Source organism: Stenella coeruleoalba (assembly GCF_951394435.1).
Source record: "Stenella coeruleoalba genome assembly, chromosome: 6".
NCBI lineage: Eukaryota > Metazoa > Chordata > Mammalia > Artiodactyla > Delphinidae > Stenella > Stenella coeruleoalba.
In genome coordinates this window covers 56,689,932-56,712,317 of record NC_137151.1, presented here as the reverse complement: position 1 = coordinate 56,712,317, position 22,386 = coordinate 56,689,932, and the positions used below count along the sequence as shown (strand labels likewise).

Genomic DNA, 22,386 nt, shown 5'->3' with positions numbered 1-22,386 from the left:
CCTACCTTTTCCAGTTAACTTCCAACTACCACCTTAAAAAAAATCCTAGTTTCAGTTCACCCTGGTGGGGAGAATGTGGCAGGAGTCTGCCTGCACGCTATACCCAGGAGACAGGGAGAAGGGCATAAATCTTGGGACAGCCCCACCTCTGAGGATCAGGCACACAGAGCTCACCTAAGACTGGAGATGGATGCATAAAACATAGAACACCTCCTTTCACCATGAACTTTGCTCCAATAGGAAGGTGCAGCAGTTTACTGCTGAGGGAGTTACAACAGCTTTAGAGCCTTAGTGGTGCAGATGTGCAGGGCCTGCAGGAAGTTGAGGCTAGTGAAAGAATACTCAAAGAAATCCTCCAGCACTCCAGCCTCACACTAAGCACCATGCAGCAGCAATCCACTACTGCAATACTTTGAAAATATATAAAGCAATAATAAAGTTCAAACCCAGCCTTCACTACAGACTAAACCAACTCAACCCACCACACTAACAGTGACAGAAGAGTATGTCCACATCCAGGCATCAAAATTATTGATCTCAGTCTCTACTATTCTTTTATTTCCACTGTTTCCCATTCAATCAAAAATTAAGACACAAAAATACAAGGAAAAAAAAAAAACAGTCCATCATCAAGAGATAAAAATCAACAGAACCAGATGAAGAGATGGCCCTAATGTTAGCAAACTGGGAAATTGATGCATTTACCAGTAGCCTAGGCAAACCTGAAAAACTAGGGAACTGGGAAATAGGCTAGAGGAAAACTATCCAGAATGAAGTTTGGAAAAACAGATAATGGTAAATACAAGAGAGGATTTAAGAGACACTGAGGAAAGAATAAAAAAACTACTGTACATTTAAGTAAAGTTACAGAAGGAAAGAACTAGAGCACAGAAAAAATTTGAAGAGAAATTGGCTGAAGTGATTTGATCACAGTCAAGAAGCCCCAAAAAAACCAACTAAAATAATTAGCAATTACACTAATTGCTAGATTACACATTCATACCAGACTGCTAAAAATCATTACACTTAAGAAAACTCTGAAAATGCTATGGGAGCATTGAATGGGGATCCAAAAGTTCCAACAAGATGAGAAAGATTTCAGATGAGGTGTCATCTGAGTTGACCTTTGAAGATTGAATATAAAAAAAGAGGAGGAAACATAAAGATGCTAAAGCATGTTGAAGAACTGGAAAATAGAAAATAATGTGTTAGGGATGAAAGCAAAGGCATGGAAAAGGAGAACACGAAGGACTCTCAAGGAAATAAATACATAAGGTAGATTATATCCGGATTGTAAAGGCAATCTTGTGTCCTTTGCTCGGAAGTTTGTACTTTAATAAGGCAACAATTCTGAAGCTTTTTACAAGCAGGTTGTGTATTACTTTTCTCCCTAAGGATCCCAGAAATTAAGTTCCTGACAGGCAATTAGAGCTTTCAAAGATGAAACAATCAGTGGTCCAACAAAACTTCAGTTTTGCCTAGCCTTAATAATAGATTTATATAGTTCCCTGAATTTCTTACAATTCTGAAAGTCAATAATCTTATTACCTTTGTGGAACCATGGGAAAGAAACCACTGCTATAGGCTTTAGTAGGCTCAGTATCTACTAAAAATTTTGAGGCAGCTAAAAACAAACCACCCACCCACACCCCAAACTAAGGACAAGTTATTAGGAAGAGACACAGTGGCTCCAAACAAATTAGTGAGAGCCAAAATATGGATAGAAGGTAGATTCAGAACATCCCAAGTAGAAAGGAATGTAATGGGGGTGGGGTGGGGATTGGATTATTCAGCATACTGATGAAAAACATTTTTCTCTTTATTTATTTGCAGGGAGTTGGGAGTGGAGGACAAAGAAGCACACCAAGATGAGTTGGTTATAAAAAACAGGTAGCCTGAAGTACCCAAAAGAGGTCTAGAAGCATGCTAGAAATAGTTCTGAAAACCCAGGAGCGCAATCTGGGCTAACTGATTTTCAATCACTTACACTGATTTTACTTTTTCCCATACACATATGCTACCTCCTTGCCTTCTGCTTGAACTGTAACTTCTATCTCATCACTCTTGGTAGCCCCGCCCCCCCCTGAATGTCTAATTAGTAGAATTTAGGGCACTATGAAAAAGTAAACTGAAAAACTTCAGGCAGTATAGGAAAACACTTGGAACAAAGGAGTTCTACACATTACTTAAGAGTAAAGTTTTTTCTGAGCACCACCGCAAGTTGTCTACCAAATAGGACTTGAATTTTTGTTTTCTACCAAATTTGGAAAGCTGTTAATTCCTAAGAGAAATAGCAGAGCAACGCTCAAAGGTTTTTCGATGATTCTGCTTATAAAGGGATCTCTCAAATAACATGTATCCTCTCAGATCCTCTCATGTGATCCTCTACAAATCACTGTGTCCCCTTCCTACAATAACAGTCTTGTTCAGGATCTGTCAACAGTCACATAGTAGTCATAAACCAAATGACCAGACGAACAAAAAGGCTCCAGCCCCATTCATACTAACAAACAGTACAACCTACACCTAAGACTTTCCCTTTATTTTAAAACTATTCATTAACAAAGGTTCTTTTTCCAAAACAGGAAACAGGATAGGCAAGATAAATTAAGCACTGCCCAATTTTTAGCATATGAGCCAACTTCTAACTTTTGTAAAAACATAGTATTTGAGAATGCTAGCTTTTAAGTCTGTCCCTTACTTGGTATGACTCTAGCCTTAATCTAATGCTTAATTTCTTCACCTACAAAATGGGAATAATAATAGTACCAACTTTACAGGTATATCATGAGCTTTGCTGGCACACAGTATATAATCCTCAAATACCAGCTGTTATTAAGCAATACCATCAGATGTTAAAAGATTTTCATACGAACAGCTTAGTAGGCATTATTTTGGCTTTTTCATTATTTGAAATTTGTCTTTAATACATAGTGAAGACTTTTTAAAGTCATTCAGATTTATGTACAGGAGAATACTTGCTGCTGAGTAAAGAAAACGTACATACCTCACATAAGTATATGCATACAAAATTGGGGGAAAAATAGCCATTATTCACATTTTACTGTACATCTGGGTGGGTTTTGTTTTCTTAACTTAGTTTTCCAAAACTTCTTTAATGTATTTGACCTAACTTTGATAATTAAGGGAAAGTTACTGGCAGAAGAAAAGATTTTTTTTTTATCTTACATTACAATAAAATTTATAAAGAACTCCTAAAAACAATTCCCTTTATAAATTGTAGTACTGCTAGTTTATACCCCTTAGTATCTGTATACCACAAAGGAAGTAGTAAATACTAAGCAACAGAGTACTATTCTATTCTGGTAATAATAAATGGAAAATAAGGTCAAAATCACTTTGCAAAATGGAGTTTAGATTACCTGAATACGCTTAAAAAAATTTTTTTTTTTACTATGAAAAAATTTCAAACTTACACAAAAGTGGAGACAATAATAAGCCTCCAGAAGCCAAACAACATTCTTCAACAATTATCAACATTTGACTACTTCACCCTCCTCTATTTTAAAGCAAATCCCAGTGATGACATCCTTAAGAATGTCTGTTCTTAAAATATTCTAAGCAACCTGTGGTAATTACAAAGTATGGCTACAAATCCCTCCCAGCTGAATACCCAGACCCTTTTGCATTGTCCTCTAGCTGGTCTGCCTGAGAGGAGGTGGAATCTATTTCCCCACCCCCTGAGTGTGGGCCACCTTGTGAGACTTACTTTGACTAAGAATACACTATGACATATGATTTCCAAGGCTGTAAGAAGTCTTATAGCTTCCACTTTCACTCTCCTGGAATGCTGTCTTGGGACCCCCATGTCATAAAAGACCACACTAAGCAAAGCCTCCATGTTTAACCAACACCAAGTGCCAGAAATGTGAGTGATGCCATCTTGGACGTGCCAGCCTGAGAAATCCTTCAGCTGAATAACTGATACATGAGTGAACCCAGGGGAAACCAGAACTACCCAACAGGCACAGAGAACTGTAAAAACACTGTAAACAGTAGTTTTAATCCACACGGTTTTGAGGTGCTGCGTTACGTAGCAATAAAGTAAAGCTTTGTAACTTATTCCTTTTACTTTCCTACAATTATCATTATGCATCCGGTCTTATGAAAAATCTGATTCGATTTCAGGGTCTAACTTAGACTTCGTCTTTAATATCCAGGGGAGTTACAGTTACTGAATTACCAAAAGCACAACATTACTATACAATAAATTCATGGCATTAAGACCACAGTTATCATAGAAAATACCAATGTATTTCAATAGCCAATAATCTTCCAGAAATATAAACACAGTTACAATTCCTTTATTTACCTCTATTTGGTATATCCTTTTGTTTAAAAAATCTGCTTCTGGGAAAAAACTTTTTTTTTCTTAATGGGAAATCCTAGTGTTTTATTGATCCTAGTGAACATGGAGACATGAAAACTAAAGGTAGTCACATAAGGAAAGCACTTCTAAAGCACAGAACTTGTGGGGTCTTTAAAAAAATGCCTTGATTTTTAGCTGACAAATATTTAACACACAAAGATACAGACAGGTCTTAAAAAATACTATCAATAACTAGAAAAAAGTTCAACATCTCCACGAAAAACAGGACTATGATGTTAAGTCTACGTTAGAATACTTTGAAGTAATCTGTCCTCCTTTGAAGTGTATTTAATCTGTGTCAAGTTTCAATCTTCATTCCATAACTGGAAACCATTTTAGAGTTATTCTGAAAGTGGGAAACACGTTACACTGAAGTGCAATGATCATAATGAAGAGATGAAAACTAACTTTTAAGGTTCAAAATATGCCTTCTTAAAGTTATTGACAAAAGTGGGTATATGACAGTAGGTAATTTTAAAACCAGGTGTTCAACTTATCTAGTCTAACCAGTAGAGCCAGAGAAATACATTTGAGAACAAGAAAAACCAGTTTTCACCACATGAGTTTGGACCAGAGAAGAAAAGTTAAAAATTAAGATCATGAAAAGTAAAACGCAGCCAACTCTCAAATTATAATTTTATCCTGCTCCCCATTTCTGTGTTCATCTTATGATTAGCAAGTGTATTAAAAATCGAATTTCTGCAAAATAATAATTGTGAGAAGATAAATTATTTCACTATAATTCTGCTTTAGTGAATTCAAGTAGATCTTAGTAAGAACTCAAAATCTTTACTGTTTTAAACTGTAATTACACTAATGTGATCAGTTGTTGATTAAGTTATTTAACAGCTAAAATGTTCATTAGTTAAGTTTAATTTGTTTGTTAAAAATGAGGTTTGATACAACCTTGTGCATTTCACTTATGCATTCCCCACTGTTCTTTATTACTAGCACTTAATTATCTGTAGTAACAGAAGGATGTATCAGCATAGATAATTTAAAATCATTTTTTATTTGGCTTAGGGACACAACAGCTCTTTATTCCCAACAGCATAGAGCGCTAACTTTCAAAAACAGTACTGAAGGTCTTTCATGTCATGCTCTAACCCTCCATTCAATTGTTTCAGCTATGGGGAACAAACTGTATATTCCTAAAACAAACCATGATACCATGACTTTCAGTTTCCTTATCAAACTCCTAATCATCCTTCACATCTCAGTTCAAGTAATACTTCCTGTAAAAATTTCCCCCAAGATCAAACACCTCTTCTCTGTGCTCTCACAATACTACCATATATCAATACTTACACTAAGATAATAGCAGTTGTTGTTTATACATTAGTCTGATGATTAAATTGTGAGTTGTGGAAGGTGGAAGCTGTGTCAACCTCCTTCTTGTAATGTGAAGCCCTAATCTAGTAGCTAAAATACAACAAATAACAAACTTTCAAAAATTTTTACATTATTTGATAGTTTTACACCATTACAATTATTTTCCTAAAATTAAGCGGGCAACTCTTGAACATATACCAGATGAACAGCTGTGTGAAATGGATATGTAGCTGGTTAAAAACTGGGGCCATGGATGTTTTTATGTTCAAGCTGATTATCTGACACCTTCACATAGAACATATGTACATGTCTATATAGGGGCATCTTTGTGCTTTACCTGGGAAATTAAGCTCTCTTACCAATGTGACAGAAACAGAAATTGCCTGTACTTAAATAAGCAGGAATTTTTAACCATTCTTATTCATGACATTTGACCCAGCACGCAACTTCAGAAAAAAACTCAGGACTATGCTTACCGACCATGCTGATATCTGTGGTATAATTTAGGGCAAACGAAGAGCTGTAAAATGTTCTTATCTAAAAACATTTGTAGTATAGAACTTATATAAGTGTATATTATTGTGTGTGTTGAGAAGCAATCAGTACTCTGTGAGGGACATATTACAGGGAGAGTAAAATTTGAAGAATGCATGAATATAAACAACTGGACTTAGTATCATTTCCAACTGCTTACATTCATCCAAAGTTCATTCTGCAAGTATTATGTCCCCCAGCGTGCTGACTGCTACACACTATTTCATCTAATTTAATCCTCATTTCAACTCTAGGAAGAGGTTAAATAATTATGGCGAAATCAAGACTCAAACCCAGAGCGGCCTCTAATGCCTCCTACGCCACTGCTGTTTCACAAAATGCTGTAGAGCTGTAAATCAAATACTGACCCCATTTCTGAAACACAATTTTATCTCACGGAAAAGAAAAAATCTAGTTACAGTGTGTGTCTGCCTTTTTAACAACAGTATACCGTTTGATTTTAAATCAAAAATTCATCTTTAACCTTATCTCTTAGTCCTAGACAGAAACGAACAGATGAGAGAAAGAAAAGGGGAAATTTTAAAATTATTTTATGAAAGAAAAAACAAAACCTAAAACATCCTACAAAACCGAAAAAAAATTACTCAATTTCACTTGGCACCTTTGCTCTTAATAGCGCCAAACGACAACGGTCGTGATCAATGTACTACCAAGACAGAGATGTTCCCCATATATTTACATCTGTTCGTAGGAAAAAAGAATTGTAGTATTTTTGCTGTGTGTACACATTCATCTTCTCTACGCAGTTTCAACAAAATGAGGGAGTACTGTATTCAACTACTAGTGCCTTCCATATTTCACTTCTTAGCCAACAGGTCCGTTTTTATACATACCACCACGTAGTTCAATTTGAATAACATATAACTTACCACAATACAAAAGGAATCCCAAAGTATCACGATACTCAAGATCTGGGACGATCAATGAGCAAACCTTTATCCCATCTAAGGGGCTGGCAAAGTCCCTTCAATTCGAACCTGGGTTGGCAGAGCCCTAAGCCTCCCTGTCTTCAACACCTCGCTCATTAAATACCTCACTCGTGACACTCCCGGCCCGCCCCGGAGGACCGTCCTCACCCCCGTCGAGGAGGAGGTAGCCAAAGGCCAAAACAGGGCTCAAGCCCCTTGCCCTCGCCCGCCGCACGTCCACAACGAAGACGCACAGCCTGCCCCCTCCAACCGTCACAAACTCCAACACGGGACGAAAGGCCGCCGGCAGAGGAGGCCTGTGCCCGGTTCCCCTTAGTACCCGCGGTCCCGGATCAAGCTCCTCCGCCCCGATTCTGAGAGGAAGGAGGCGGCCTCGGCGTCCCCAGGCTAGCACTTCGTTTCCTCCCCTCCCCCACCCGCGGCCTTTACAACCCCCTCCCCGAGAGGGAGAAGCCCGAGCTCCGCAGCTTATTACCCCTGCTCCAGAGCTGGCACTGAACAGGGCCCGTCCCGCTTCCAGCGATCACACCGCCGCCTTCCTCCTCGGAGTTCAAGGCCTCTAACAGAGGCAAAAGAGTCGGCCCCGAATCACAATGGCGTCCGCCCGACTCCCGGATCCGGCGCAGAACCAGCCACCACCGTTAAATGCCCCTCCCTTCTCCTTCCTCCACTTCGCGGCCTCCCCCGACCTCTCGCGAGAGTGGTGGAGCTGAGCGGGTCCGAGAGCTGCGGGCGGGCTCGACGTACCCCACCGCGGGGTGGTGCTCTGACTGCGACAACCGTTGAAAGGCTGCCTCCGGGGAGGCAGCGAGGCGCCACCGGTAAGCGGCTGCGGCTGGTCGGCCATCGGGCTGGTGGCTGGGCCGGCGAGTGTGCGGGCCGCGGGAGCGGGGCGCTGGAGGCCCGGCCCTGGTTGGCCGCCGTCGCCTGCCTGGTGAAGGGCTCAGATCCAGCCCTGCCGCTCCCCAGCGTCCAAGTCCGCGCCACAGTGTCTTGCCCTCTCCGGCAAACCTGCAAGGCCCACTGCTCGAAATACCGCCCATCTTTTTTTTTTTTTTGGCGCTTGGTGAGTGGCGCAGTGAACGTTTATTGACTTGAATCAAACACTGCCTTTCCGACCTCCCCTCCTCCTATTCCCTGCCCGCCCTAGGTGGTGGCAGCGAGCTGTCTGTCCTCTATAAAGGCTGGAGCTCATTTGTCTGGGACCTTTCGTTCCTTGCGGTAATTCGGTGTTGGTGGTGGTGTACTTTTGCAGTCATGTCTTTTAAATCGTGATACTAATCTTTGGTAGTGTAGCTACAGATTTTCCAGTAAAAATGCATCCATTTAGAAACAGGGAGGAAAATTGTGAGGTAAATGGTCTGATGAGAATGAAACGAAACCTTCAAAGAGCTATAAATGTGGTGAACGAAGATGTAAGTGAATACTAATGAATAAAAGGGAGTAGGTTAGAGGAAAAAGCCACAGTTTCTGTGGATTTAGGTGATATGTGGGTTTTGAATAATGTATCAAACATACAAGTTCTTCACCGGTGAAGATAAGTTATTGAAACTTGGAGGCATACTGATGACACTTGATTTGTAAACTGACCTGTTTTATTGGGTTGTTTAAGCAATTCATTGGATCCAAATAATTTCAATAAATGAAGTATGAAGTTTATGTGTATTTCTTTGTCATTTCACTTGGAGAGTGTGCACTATCAGTATCATCTCTATTTCGCTCTGTCTTGGGGACTAACAGACTGTCCATGCTTCACTATTGTAAATTGTAAAATACTAAAGATCATTATTATTTAAAGTTGGCACATAAATGCCAGTATAACTTTTAAAAATGTGAGTTGAAGATTAACCATCTGGTGTGGGATAAAGTGAACAGAGATTAAGTTTGAGAAAATTAATTTACCCTGTATAGAAAACTGTTATTTTCCCCCCAGCCTGTTTGAGTGTACCTGTAGCATTGTGGTTATGGGTATACACACCCTGAAGCATCAGACTGCATGGGTTCAAATCCCAGCCCAGCCTCTTACTACCTTTGTTGTCTTGAGCAATTCTTTAACCTTGCCAAGCCCAGGTTTCCTGTAAAATGGAGTTAATAAGAATACCCATAACCCACAAGGTTGTTGAAAGGATTAAATGAGATAATGCATCAGTTCCTGGAACATAATAAGCATTCCATAATTGTTAGCTATTACATTCCTTGTCTAAACCACTACTAATATTATCTTCCTGGGGCTTATTACACAGGTCCCTTAAACATCTTCTTCTGAAGTACATTGTACGCTAGGAGGAATGACTGCACTATTTTCCTGAGCTATGGCAGTCAGACTTGATAGAGGTGACTTCTCTACAGAAACCCCAAACCTGGTAAGGATGGTTCAGATTTTGGCAGATTGTCGCTTCATCCCCACCCAACGCTGATAATATCAGCAGAGGTGAGTGTGGCACCAATTTCCTATGCTAAACAGAACTTCCAAATCAGTTTCTTGTTGATGCTAGTAAATAAAGACCACTAATAAGTATTCTTCTTAAGAATTATTAGTTGATATTGTTTTTAAATGTCCTTTCTCTGATTTGAGTTTCCAGATAATTATCATTATCAGCAAATAATTAAGATTTTCTACGTTAAAGACAGTTTGATAACAGATTGTAGATACAAATAGGTATGATAGTGACTATATTTTCTGAACTTAAAATCAGGACCAATGATTTGATGGCAACTTATTTGAAATTAGAACTGTTCTGACCAATTTAGACCCCGCAGTTGCCTTTTTTTGCACAGAGTTCCCCCACTTGACCTTCCTTTGCTGAACTTTTTATGCTTATGACCAACTCTGACGTACTTTTTTGTATCTAAATATCTTTGTTCACCACTTGCCACACCAACCCATTAGTTTCCATTTCCGAACTTGACTTCTCTAAATTAAGGTCTTCTTTACTATTATTAATTTATCCCCTTTTACTTTATAAATTTGTCTGTCATTTGGCCATGATCATAACAACCCTTTACTCTTATGCTTAAGTATTTCTTCAGCTACTTGATAGGTTAGAATTCTCTTTCAGATATTGAATTTCAAAGTTCCTGTTTTCCCCACATTTTAACATTTACAACCTTACCTTCCAAGAAGCTTCTCTATGGTAAGGGTAATTTTATAGATATTCTCCACTTTGCATAAATGATGTGATCGTGAAAAGATGTGATTATATTTGCTTTTTGTAAATCAAATTAATTTAAATGTAGGTTATTTCTTAAACTTTTGAGGAACAGAAGGTAATACCTGGGATGAAATAAGAGTGCTTATTGGGGGGCCCCTAAGTTGAAAACAAAGGATGCCAATTCTTCTTAAATGGGAGTTTTATTAATCTCTGGAGAAGGGAACCTTGTGGCATAAACCAAACTGAGGCTCTACTATTTAGAGTTATAGATAACTTTAAGTGTATGGTACTTATTATTGAAAAATAGCTATAGATTGAAGACCCTGTCTTCAAAGGAATATGTTACTTAAAAGGTCCTTTGCTTTAAATCTTTGATGTAAAAAATTCTTTTTACCAAAAATAATAAAATCCCTGATTTAGTGAATTTTAATTTTCCCCTTATCAAGTTCAATTGAAAGGTACCCCATTTAATAAGTGAGCATCCAAGACATGCTGTTGGTTCACTTCTGTTGGATTAGAAGCAATAACTTTCAATCCCTAAAGCCAATAGGTAAAACAATATGAAAACAAATAAAAAGAATACCATCTTGAAGCCTTCTCTGAGAAACTCTTTCTTATGCTTAAGCTATGGTCTAGATCTCACTGGTTCTAGAAAAATCATTCCAGATCACATTGCTGCTCCAGAACATCTGGCCTGGTCAGGAACAATTCTCAGCTTATGGAGCACTTGGAATCCATGTGTGAAACACCTTTCACACTGCCTGAAACATGGAGTTTTTAATAAAAGCAACTATGTTTCATTATCGATAGTACTAAAGGTTGGAAAACTATGGTACAAGGCCAAATGTGATCCACTACCTGTTACTGTAAATAGTTTTATTGGAACACAGCCAGGTCCATTAATTTATGTAGTCTTTTTTTTTTAATTTATGTAGTCTTATCTGTGTATGTCAGGGTTCTCCACAGAAACAGAACCAATAGTATGTGATACCTATCTATCTACCTGTCTACCTATCTATCTATCTATCTACAATTACTGTACAAAATATCTTCACTACAATGCCTAAATTAGCATATGATTAAATAACTCGATACTCTGGCCTCCCCAATTTAACCACAAAATTAACCATCGAAGTCTATGACTGCTTTTGCCTACAGCGGCAGAGATGAGTAGCTGTGATAGAGATGATATGGCCCAGAAAGCCTAAAATATATTTACTATTTGGTTTTTTCATAGAAAGTTTGTTGACCTCTGGAATAAACCATAAAACCAGATTGAAGTGACCCCTGTTCCTTTAATGCTGTCAAGCCAAACACATACATAACAACTTCAGATTGATAATAATCAAGGACTATGCTCGGCCTCCATGGCCACTTTGGACTATATTTTGTGAGAATGCAAGCAGAAGAGCATCTAAATACTGATATGAATTCCTTGGATATGCCCTCTGGCAAGTTTGGTTGCAACGTCCTTTTTAATCTTAATTTTCTTTTCATGTCTACATTTGTGTACAATTTTATAACAATGTAGGTATGTGATTACATCGTACATACTAGCTATTTTAGTACAGGATGGTTCTTTTGCTTTTTTTCCCCCTTTTTCTTTTCTTTTTTTTCTCTTTTCTTCCCTTATAATTTCCTTTTTAATTTGGCTCTCTTACCCATATTTACTACTCCATAAACATTCTTGAAAAATTAGTGAGTATCCTTCTGCATTTTTTTCTGCAGTTATACAATGTTGAAGGAATAGTCATTTAAAACACACACACACACACACACACACACACACACACACACAGAGAAATACTCATATAGAAATTTTTTTTACCATTTATTTTATAAAACAGCATCAAATTTCAATGTGCATATTCATCTTAATTTTTCAATCAAAAGTACCTTTTTCTCTAAATCCCTATTTATATTGATTGTTTATCCTTTTGTTTCTTTTTTTAAAATAAATTTCTTTCTTTATTTATTTTTGGCTGTGTTGGGTCTTCGTTGCTGTGCCCGGGCTTTCTCTAGTTGCAATGAGTGGGGGCTACTCTTCATTGCGGTGCATAGGCTTCTCACTGTTGTGGCTTCTCTTGTTGTGGAGCACAGGCTCTAGGCGTGAGGGCTTCAGTAGTTGTGGCACATGGGCTCAGTAGTTATGGCTCGCAGGCTCTAGAGCACAGGCTCAGTAGTTGTGGCGCATGGGCTTAGTTGCTCTGTAGCATGTGGGATCTTCCCAGACCAGGGCTTGAACCTGTTTCCCCTGCATTGGCAGGCAGATTCTTAACCACTGTGCCACCAGGGAAGTCCTATCCTTTCTTTTTGATGTCATAGATATTACTACTCTGTCCTTCCTTCACAGTGTTTTTTCAACTCTATCATGTGTCTGTTGACTTGCCATTTATTATCTTTTTCTATAGATATGTTCATATGGTAAAATGTGTCTGTGATTTCTTTTATAATTTTGGGGTTTGTATCTTAGCTTAAAAAGTATTACCTATCCCTATATTCTATCATGTAATATCCTAGATTTTTCTAGACTATGTTTAATTAAACTCAAATCAATGTTTGTATATGGAATAAGATAATAGGATCTAATTTTATTTTCTTCTCAATGGATAGCCAGTTTTGCCAGTAGCATTCCTTAAATAATCTATTCTTTGTGATTAGAAAGACTACTTTTGTTATACATTGACTTTTCAGATTTCTACTGGATTTATTTCTGGATTTTCTATTTTGAAAACAGAACTATTCAGAACTATAAACTAAACAGAACTATTTAGAACTATAGTTTATAGTTCTAAATATTGTTTTGCTCCCTTTTGAATCTTTTTCATATATCAATACTGTTCTGCATTTCTGTCACCTACCTATTCAATTATAAGGAATGGTAACTATTTCCTTCAGACTCACCCAATATACTTAACCAGCTTTGCGTTATACAGTGCATGTTATACTACCAAACTGCCTAAGAATTATCTTAATTTCTTTTCCCACTATTCTTGTTTCCTTTTCTCAGCAGTTTGCTAAAGCCATTGAATATACTTCAGTTATCTAAAAACATCTCATCAATACTTTTGTATATCATAATAATTTTAAAAAAAGATATACCTACGCACATACATACTATTCAGTTTCTTAAATCACCCTGTTCTCTATCCCAGAGTCCAACCTAAGTTTTCTACCATGGAGCCTTAGTCACTCTTGATAAGTTGGCTATTTGTACCATGGACGATATAGAAGAAATCCTACATTTTCTCTATTATGTCATCATAAAAGGTATGAAAATGGTGATGTGCTTTAAATCTTTCATGTAGGTTTAATGTTTGTAATTCTTAGCTTTAGCACATCACACAAACGTGGTGTTTGTTGATTTTTGTTGTGGTTTGAATATTCTCTTCAAAGCTAAGAACTCTGTACTTTAATTAATTATATTTTAATTCAGTTTTTAGAAGATATTAATTCAGTACTTTTTTTGTTTTGTTTGCATACTGTAAATTTTGCCTAAATTTGTGGGAAGGCTTTTCTCAGGAAAGTGATTGTTTCATTGTTTTCAAGTCCATTTAGTAAGATATTTTTAAATCTTATGAACTTTATCTCAAATAGTTACTTGAATTGAAAGTTTTGGGCATGTGTTCGCATATTAGCGTCATGGGATTTGAATGAAAATATAAATTTAATGAATATTTGGTTTCCTTTATGTCTTTTAACAGTCTTATAAATAAATTGATATTACCATTTTGTTAGACTTTACTTCCTTAGGTTGTTTGATAATCAAATGCTTTTCTGATACCTTAATTTTATTACTAGTCATAGTAATACAGATTGCTAGAATACTTCTAAAATACAATTATTTTTGTGAAGTTGTATATCAGGATTTTAATAGGCCTTATTAATAACTTTTTATCTGAAGAAATAAGATATTAATCAAAGTACAGCATTAAAAATTAATTGAGGGCTTCCCTGGTGGCACAGTGGTTGAGAGTCCGCCTGCCGATGCAGGGGACATGGGTTCGTGCCCCGGTCCGGGAAGATCCCACATGCCGCGGGGCGGCTGGTCCCTGTGAGCCATGGCCGCTGATCCTGCGCGTCCGGAGCCTGTGCTCCGCAACGGGAGAGGCCGCAGCAGTGAGAGGCCCACTTAATGCAACAATAAAAAAAAAAAAAAAAATTAATTGAGTAGATGAAAATATGTATCTAAAAAGTTTGGGAAAAGAATTTAATGTTAAATTTAAATAATTCTTATTGATAATGTCCAGAAAGGAAAATGTTAGTATTTAGTCTTACCTGTGCTTGGAAGAAAGCCACATAGAAACTATTACCACTTCTTCTCTTTGTTGAAAGAAAGATGTATACAAAGAAGTAAATGTTACTACAAAACTTCTAAATGAACCAAAGTAGGAGAAAGCAACTCTTAGACATTGATAGAAGTATTGCCCTATTTAGATTTTTCTTGCTATCAGAACCACATTTGGAATTTAAGCTTTGTTCACAGCAAAATTGGCACAGACTATCTTTGCAATACTCCTAACTTACTATTACTTTTTTTTAATTTGGCTGTGTCAGGTCTTAGTTGTGGCACGCAGGATCTTCGTTGCAGCACGCAGGATCTCTTGTTGCAGTGTGCAGGCTTCTCTATAGTTGTGGCACGCAGGCTCTAGAGCGCATGGGCTCAGTAGTCACAGCGCATGAGCTCTCTAGATGTGGCAGGTGGGCTCCAAAGCACATGGGCTCAGTAGTTGCCACACGTGGGCTCTCTAGTTGTGGTGCATGGGCGCTAGAGTGTGTGGGCTCAATATTTGCAGCACGCAGGCTTAGTTACCCCGCAGCATGTGGGATCTTAGTTCCTCCGCAGCATGTGGGATCTTAGTTCCTCAACGAGGGATTGAACCTGCATCCATTGCACTGGAACGCAGATTCTTAACCACTGGACCACCAGGGAAGTCCCATTCCTAACTTATTTTATGCAAGAAAAGAATGTGTCATGGAAAAGAAATGAACAAAAATTATTAATATAAGGTAGATGAAAAAAATTCCTTTTAAGACAAATAGAATGTGAAGTTGATTTTTAGAATACAGATAGAATTATTAAAAATTTTTTAAGTAGTAGTAAGAAAACATTTCCCCTTTTTTCTGAATTAAAAAAAAATTAGAACTTAGCATTCCATCCCCTCCTGCAGATGAATGAGTTAATTACCTTTATTTATAAAAAAACAAATGACTCAGGTCTCCAGTCCTTAAGAATGGGACCATGTATTTCTGTTAAAAATCAAGGAATAGTTGTTCCAGTTTCCACTTTCACATAAGGAGCCTGGAAGTCCTCTGTCTACCTTAACAACAAGTAAAAAGCTAAACAGACTGAAAAATCAATAACTCTTTATGGATCCATAAGAGAGGGAAGAACAGAGGCAAACCTCTACCCCCAAGACTGGAGAAACAGACAGGCATTTGAATACAGGGAGTTGTGGTTTATGGGAGGAGAGACTCAAGAACTCAAATCACCACAGGAAACAGGGCCAGGTAGGAAAACCGGAACTGTAATTGATGAATTGCTGGAGGCTCAGTGTGGACAACTCTAAGAGTTTAAACTCCAGGGAGACCCAGTCACAGGGGGCGCCCCACAGTATTGTGAGGTTTACCTCCAGGAGCTTAACCAGATTTCCACAATAAATATCAAAGAAAAGTTCCATCAAGCTTCTGGCAGGGAGAGAGGAAAAGGAACCATTTTGAAATACACCACAGCATTCTACTCTTTTTTTTTTCTTACAAGTATCCATTCTTTATTTTTTTTTAACATCTTTATTGGAGTATAATTGCTTTACAATGTTGTATTAGTTTCTGCTGTATAACAAAGTGAATCAGCCATATGCATACATATATCCCCATATCCCCTCCCTCTTGCATTCTCTTCTTAAGAAACCCTGCCCTCAGGGGAAACTAGTTAATTACAGCCTAACCTGCTGAGGTATTATCAGAGCCTAAGTAACCTTGGGAAGAGAAATAACCAACTCTAGCCATTTTGTCCCACCTAAGGGGATAGAAAAAAACTAAGAAACTCTTGTGAAGTTCATGGTCCAGAGGCATAAGCTCACTAAAAGACTGAGACCTAACCATAGGACTGTAGAATGCTTCCCATCCCCCCATGCCTTACCACTACATTAATAAAGGCCTATTTATGGCAGTTCCTTTTACTCAGTATATTGTGTCTGGCTATCAAGAAAAAATTACAAGGCATACCAAAAGGTGAAAAACATAATTTGAAGAGACAGAGCAAGCATCAGAACCAGACATAGCAGAGATGCTGGAATTATCAGTACAGGAATTTAAAACAACTATGATTAATATGCTAAAGACTCTAATGGATAAAGTAGACAGCATGCAAAAACAGCTGGGCAGCGTAAGAAGAGACATGGAAATCCTAAGAAAGAACCAAAAAGAAGTGCTAGAAATAGAAAACACTGTAAGAGAGATTAAGAATGTCTTTCATGAATTTATTAATAGTCTGGATATATGGCTGAGGAGAGAATATCTGAGCTAGAGGATATATCAGTAGAACCCTTGAGAACTAAAAATCAAAGAGAACAAAGACTTAAAAAGAAAAAAAAGAACAGAATATCCAAGTGTTACCTGAAAATGGGTTCACCTCTTGGTGGGTGTCAAGCCAAAAGAAACAAGCAAGGCAAAAATCGGGAGAGTGAAGATTTATTACTTGCAGCAAGTAAGGAGAACACCGGAGATCTTTCCCAAAGTAGTATCTCCCCAACAGCAAAATTGGGGAATTTTTAAGCTGAGGGTACATGCATATTCATGAAGGGACTTGAGCAGGAGAATTCAGCATAGATTTGAGGCAAAGGTTGACAGAGTCTAAGCTTTAGTTGATTGAAGTCACAAGGGTCAGAAAGAATCTGAAAAAGAATAGATATATTGTACATGTATAACTAAATTACTTTGCTGTACACTTGAAACTAACACACTGTAAATCAACTATACTCCAATATAAAATAAAAATTTAAAAAAAAGAGAGAGAATGTAGAGTCCCCCAGATGTGAAAGATTTTTGAACATGTTATTTAACTCTATCTAGAAAAGATGAAAGCATCACTTTTATATAAATTTCATAGGAAGAAACAAAAAATCAGCAGTAAATGAAGACTTTTTGAGGCAATATTTTTCTAGTAGAACATTGTCATATTATCTCAATATTTCTAAAATATTTTAATAAAATAAAAGTTTATTAATAAAAATAGTAAATTCTAATGGATAAGATATACATTATATTATTAAAAGAAAAGGTCAGCATCATCATCCCTTAAGGTTCCAATTGATCTAGTGGTTGAGCACTTTAGGCTAATCTTTACTATTGAAACATAATTGGGAGTCTTTACAGCAGTTATATATTCTTTTGTTACTATTTTGTTACTATTGTTACTTCTCTTGCCTGATAACGGTTGTTTGTTCTTGGGTTCTTTTGTTCCCTTAAGATCATTAATTACTGAGACCTGTTCAAGTTCAAGCACTGTGGCCAGGATTAGATCACAAAATGGCCTAGGCCAAAAATGTCTTCCCTTATGTCAAGAAAGCCATGCCTGGTTCTCTTTTTCCGGGGACCCTCCACCCTATCTGCTTACACAAAGACTGAGGGACAACTAGAAAAGGTTTAACATAAGTGTAATGTTACTATCAGAAGAAAGAAAGGAACAGAACTATTTGAAACAAAAATGACTGAGAATTTCCCCCAAATTAATGTTAGACACCTAACCACAGATCCAGGGAGCTCAGAGAACATCAAGCAGGGTAAATGTCCCCCAAAACTATACCTTAGCATATCACTTTCAAATAAAAAAAAAATCAAAGATAAAGAAAAACATCCTGAAAGGAGACAGAGTTAAAAAACACCTTACCTATAAAGGAACAAAATAAGAATTACATCCAACACCTCCTCAGAAACCATGCAAACAAGAAGAGCGTGGACTGAAATATTTAAACTGTTGGGAGAAAAAAACCCTCCAACCTAGAATTCTATATCATGTGAAATTACCTTCAAAACTGAAGGGAAAATTGACAAACAAAAATTGAGAGAATTTGTTGCCAGTAGACCTACCTTGCCAAAAAAAAAAAAAAAAAACACTAAGTTCTTTACAGAGAAGGAAATTAACGTAGTTCAGAAACTCAGACCTACATAAAGAAAGGAAGAACAGGCTTCCCTGGTGGCGCAGTGGTTGAGAGTCTGCCTGTCCATGCAGGGGACACGGGTTCGTGCCCTGGTCTGGGAAGATCCCACATGCCGCGGAGCGGCTGGGCCCGTGAGCCATGGCCACTGAGCCTGCGCATCCGGAGCCTGTGCTCCACGACGGGAGAGGCCACAACAGTGAGAGGCCCATGTACCGCCAAAAAAAAAAAAAAAAAAAAAGAACATCAAAAGAAGGAAAAAGTGAAGATAAAATAAGAACTTTTATCTTCCTTATTCTTAATTGAACTAACAGTAGTTTATTCAAAATAATAATACCAAAACTATATGCAACTATGTATATATATATACTTAAGTATTCTCATATATAAGTGAAATGAATAACAGCAATAATATAAGGAATAGGAGGAAGAAATTAGAATTATTTTGTTATTATGAGGTATACTACATGTGAAGTGGTGTAGTGTTATTTGAAAGTGGATTTGGACTATTGTAAATGTATACTGAAAACTCTAGGACAACCAATAAAAAAGCAAAAAATGGGGCGTCCCTGGTGGCGCAGTGGTTGAGAATCTGCCTGCCAATGCAGGGGACATGGGTTCGAGCCCTGGTCTGGGAAGATCCCACATGCCGCGGAGCAGCTGGGCCCGTGAGCCACAATTACTGAGCCTGCACGTCTGGAGCCTGTGCTCTGCAACAAGAGAGGCCACGATAGTGAGAGGCCCGCGCACCACAATGAAGAGTGGCCCCCGCTTGCCACAACTGGAGAAAACCCTCACACAGAAACGAAGACCCAACACAGCCCTAAAATAAAAAAATAAATAAAGCAAACTGTCAACAAGTAAAAATAAATAAACACTATTATATTTTTTTTAAAAAGCAAAAAATGAGGTATAACTGATATACTAAGAAAGGAGAGAAAGTGGAATCATATAAATGCTCATTTAAAACCATAAGAGGAAAAAAAAGGAAGAAAAACCCATAAAGCTAAGTTCTGTAGGTATTTATAACAAAAAGAAAATAAAACCACAAGAGGCAGGTAAGAGAATACTGTGAACAGTTATATGCCAACAAATTGGATAACCTAGAAGAAATGGACAAGTTTCTAGAAACATACAGCCTATCAAAACTGAATCAAGAAGAAATAGATAATTTGAACTGACCATACTAGAAGTAAAATGGAATCTGTAATTTAAAAACTTCTTCAAATGACAGTCCAGGACTGCATGGCTTCACTGGGGAATTCCACTAAATAAACAAAGAACTTGTACCTATTCCTCTCAAACTCTTCCAAAAGATTGAAGAGGAGGGAACACTTCCAAAGTCATTCTATGAAGCCACTATCACCCTGATACCAAAACCAGGCAAAGACACTACCCAAAAAGAAAATTACAAGCCAATATCTTTGGTGAATGTAGATGCAAAGATCCTCAACATAATTTTAGCAAACTGAATCCAACAACAAATAAAAAGGATCATACACCATGATCAAGCTGGTTTCATTCCAGGGTCACAAAGATGGTTTAGCATATGCAAATCAATCAATTTGATATACCACATTAACAAAAGAAAAGACAAACACCACATGATCTTCTCAATAGATGCAGAAAATCATTTAATAAAATTCAACAGTAACATCAACAAAAATCAACATTTATTCATGATAAAAACTCTTGCCAAATTGGGTATAGAGGGAACATATCTCAACATAATAAAAGCCACTTATGACAAACCCACAGCCAACATAATACTAAACAAAAAGCTGAAAGTCTTCCCATGAAATTCTGGAACAAGACAAGAATGCCCATTCTCACCACATCTATTCAACATAGTATTGGAAGTCCTAGCCACAGCAATAAGAAAGAAAAAGGAATAAAAAGCATCCAAATCAGAAGGGAAGAGTAAAATTGTCACTATGTGCAGATGACATGCTGTATAGAAAACCCTGAAGACTCCACACGAAAACTATTAGAACTGATAAATGAATTAAGCAAGGTAGCAGGATACAAGATTAATATACAGAAATCTGTTGCATTTCTTTACACTAACAATGTAATATCAGAAAGGGAAAGTTAAATAAAATTGTTTTAAATTGCATTAAAGAATACCTAGGAGGGCTTCCCTGGTGGCGCAGTGGTTGAGAGTCTGCCTGCTGATGCAGGGGACACAGGTTTGTGCCCCTATCCGGGAGGATCCCACATGCCGCGGGGCGGCTGGGCCCATGAGCCATGGTCACTGGGCCTGTGCGTCCGGAGCCTGTGCTCCGCAGCGGGAGAGGCCACGGCAGTGAGAGGCCCACGTACCGAAAAAAAAAAAAAAAACTAGGAATAAACCTAACCAAGGAGGTGAAAGACTTATATGCTTAGAGCTATAAAACATAGGTAAAGGAGATTGAAGAGGGTTCAAGGAAATGGAAAGATAGCCCATGCTCTTGGATTGGAAGAATTAATAGAATTAAAATGGCTATACTACCCAAAGCTATCTACAGGTTTAATGCGATCCCTATCAAATTACCCATAACGTTTTTCACAGAACTAGAACAAATAGTCCTAAAATTTATATGGAACCACAAAAGACAGAATTGCCAAAGCAATCCTGAGGAAAAAGAACAAAGTTGGAGGCATAACCCTTCCAAACTTTAGACAATACTACAAAGCTACAGTAATCAAAACAGTGTGGTGTTGGGACAAAAACAGGCATATAGATCAATGGAACAGAAAAGAGAGCCCAGAAATAAACCCACACATTTACAGTCAATTACTCTGAACAAAGGAGGCAAGAATATACAGTGGAGAAAAGACAGTCTCTTCAGCAAGTAGTGTTGGGAAAGCAGGACAGCTGCATGTAAATCAGTGAAGTTAGAACACTCCCTCATAACATACACAAAAATAAACTCAAAAGGCTTAAAGACTTAAATATAAGACATGTCACCATAAAACTCCTAGAAGAGAACATAGGCAAAACAGTCTCTGACATAAATCGTAGCAATGTTTTCTTAGGTCAGTCTCCCAAAGCAATAGAAATAAGAACAAAAACAGACGAAGAGGACCTAATCAAACTTAGAAGCTTTTGCACAGCAAAGGAAACCATAAACAAAACAAAAAGACAGCCAGTAGACTGGGAGAAAATGTTTGCAAACAACGCGACCAACAAGGGCTTAATTTCCAAAATATACAAACAGCTCATACAACTCATTGACAGAGAAAAAACACAATAAAAATATGGGCAGAAGACCTAAATAGACATTTCTCCAAAGAAGACATACAGGTGGCCAAGAAGCACATGAAAAGCTGCTCAACATCACAAATTATTAGAGAAATGCAAATCAAAACTACAATGAGGTATCACCTCACACCACTTAAATGGGCATCATCAGAAAATCTACAAACACCAAATGCTGGAGAGGGTGTGGAGAAAAGGGAACCCTCTTGCACTGTTGGTGGGAATGTAACTTGATACAGCCACTATGGAAAACAATCTGGAGGCTCCTTATAAAACTAAAAATAGAGTTGCCATATGATCCAGCAGTCCCATTCCTAGGCATATATTCAGAAAGGGTGAAAACTCGAATTGGAAAAGATTCATACATCCCAATGTTCATAGCAGCACTATTTACAATAGCCAAGACATGGAAGCAACCCAAGTGTCCATCAACAGATGAATGGATAAAGAAGATGAGATTATGTGTGTGTGTGTGTGTATGTGTATATATATATATATATATATATATATATATATATATATGGGGTGGGGAGAGAGTGAAATATTACTCAGCCATAAAAAAGAGTGAAATAATGCCATTGCAACTACATGGATGGACACAGAGATTGTGAAACTAAATGAAGTAAGC

The 22,386-nt window shown here is 37.7% G+C and overlaps 2 protein-coding genes across 21 annotated transcripts in view; one reads left to right on the top strand and one right to left on the bottom strand.

Annotated features, from left to right (window-relative positions):
- MARCHF7 (membrane associated ring-CH-type finger 7) overlaps positions 1-7,834 on the bottom strand; it is a 51,089-nt gene extending 43,255 nt beyond the window's left edge. For all 3 annotated transcript variants that reach the window (XM_079924025.1, XM_079924024.1, XM_079924026.1), the window contains exon 1: positions 7,682-7,834. The gene's annotated coding sequence lies outside the window, so the exon portion shown is untranslated. The remainder of the gene's footprint in view (positions 1-7,681) is intronic.
- A 98-nt stretch (positions 7,835-7,932) lies between these two features.
- The window catches only part of BAZ2B (bromodomain adjacent to zinc finger domain 2B), a 384,859-nt gene continuing 370,405 nt past the window's right edge, over positions 7,933-22,386 (top strand). For 15 of the 18 annotated variants that reach the window (XM_079923516.1, XM_079923517.1, XM_079923523.1 and 12 more), the window contains exons 1-2: positions 7,941-8,272; positions 9,450-9,637. The gene's annotated coding sequence lies outside the window, so the exon portion shown is untranslated. Of the gene's footprint in view, positions 8,273-9,449; positions 9,638-22,386 lie in introns of all 18 variants that reach the window. The other 3 variants (XM_079923522.1, XM_079923521.1, XM_079923520.1) reach the window with 3 other exon arrangements.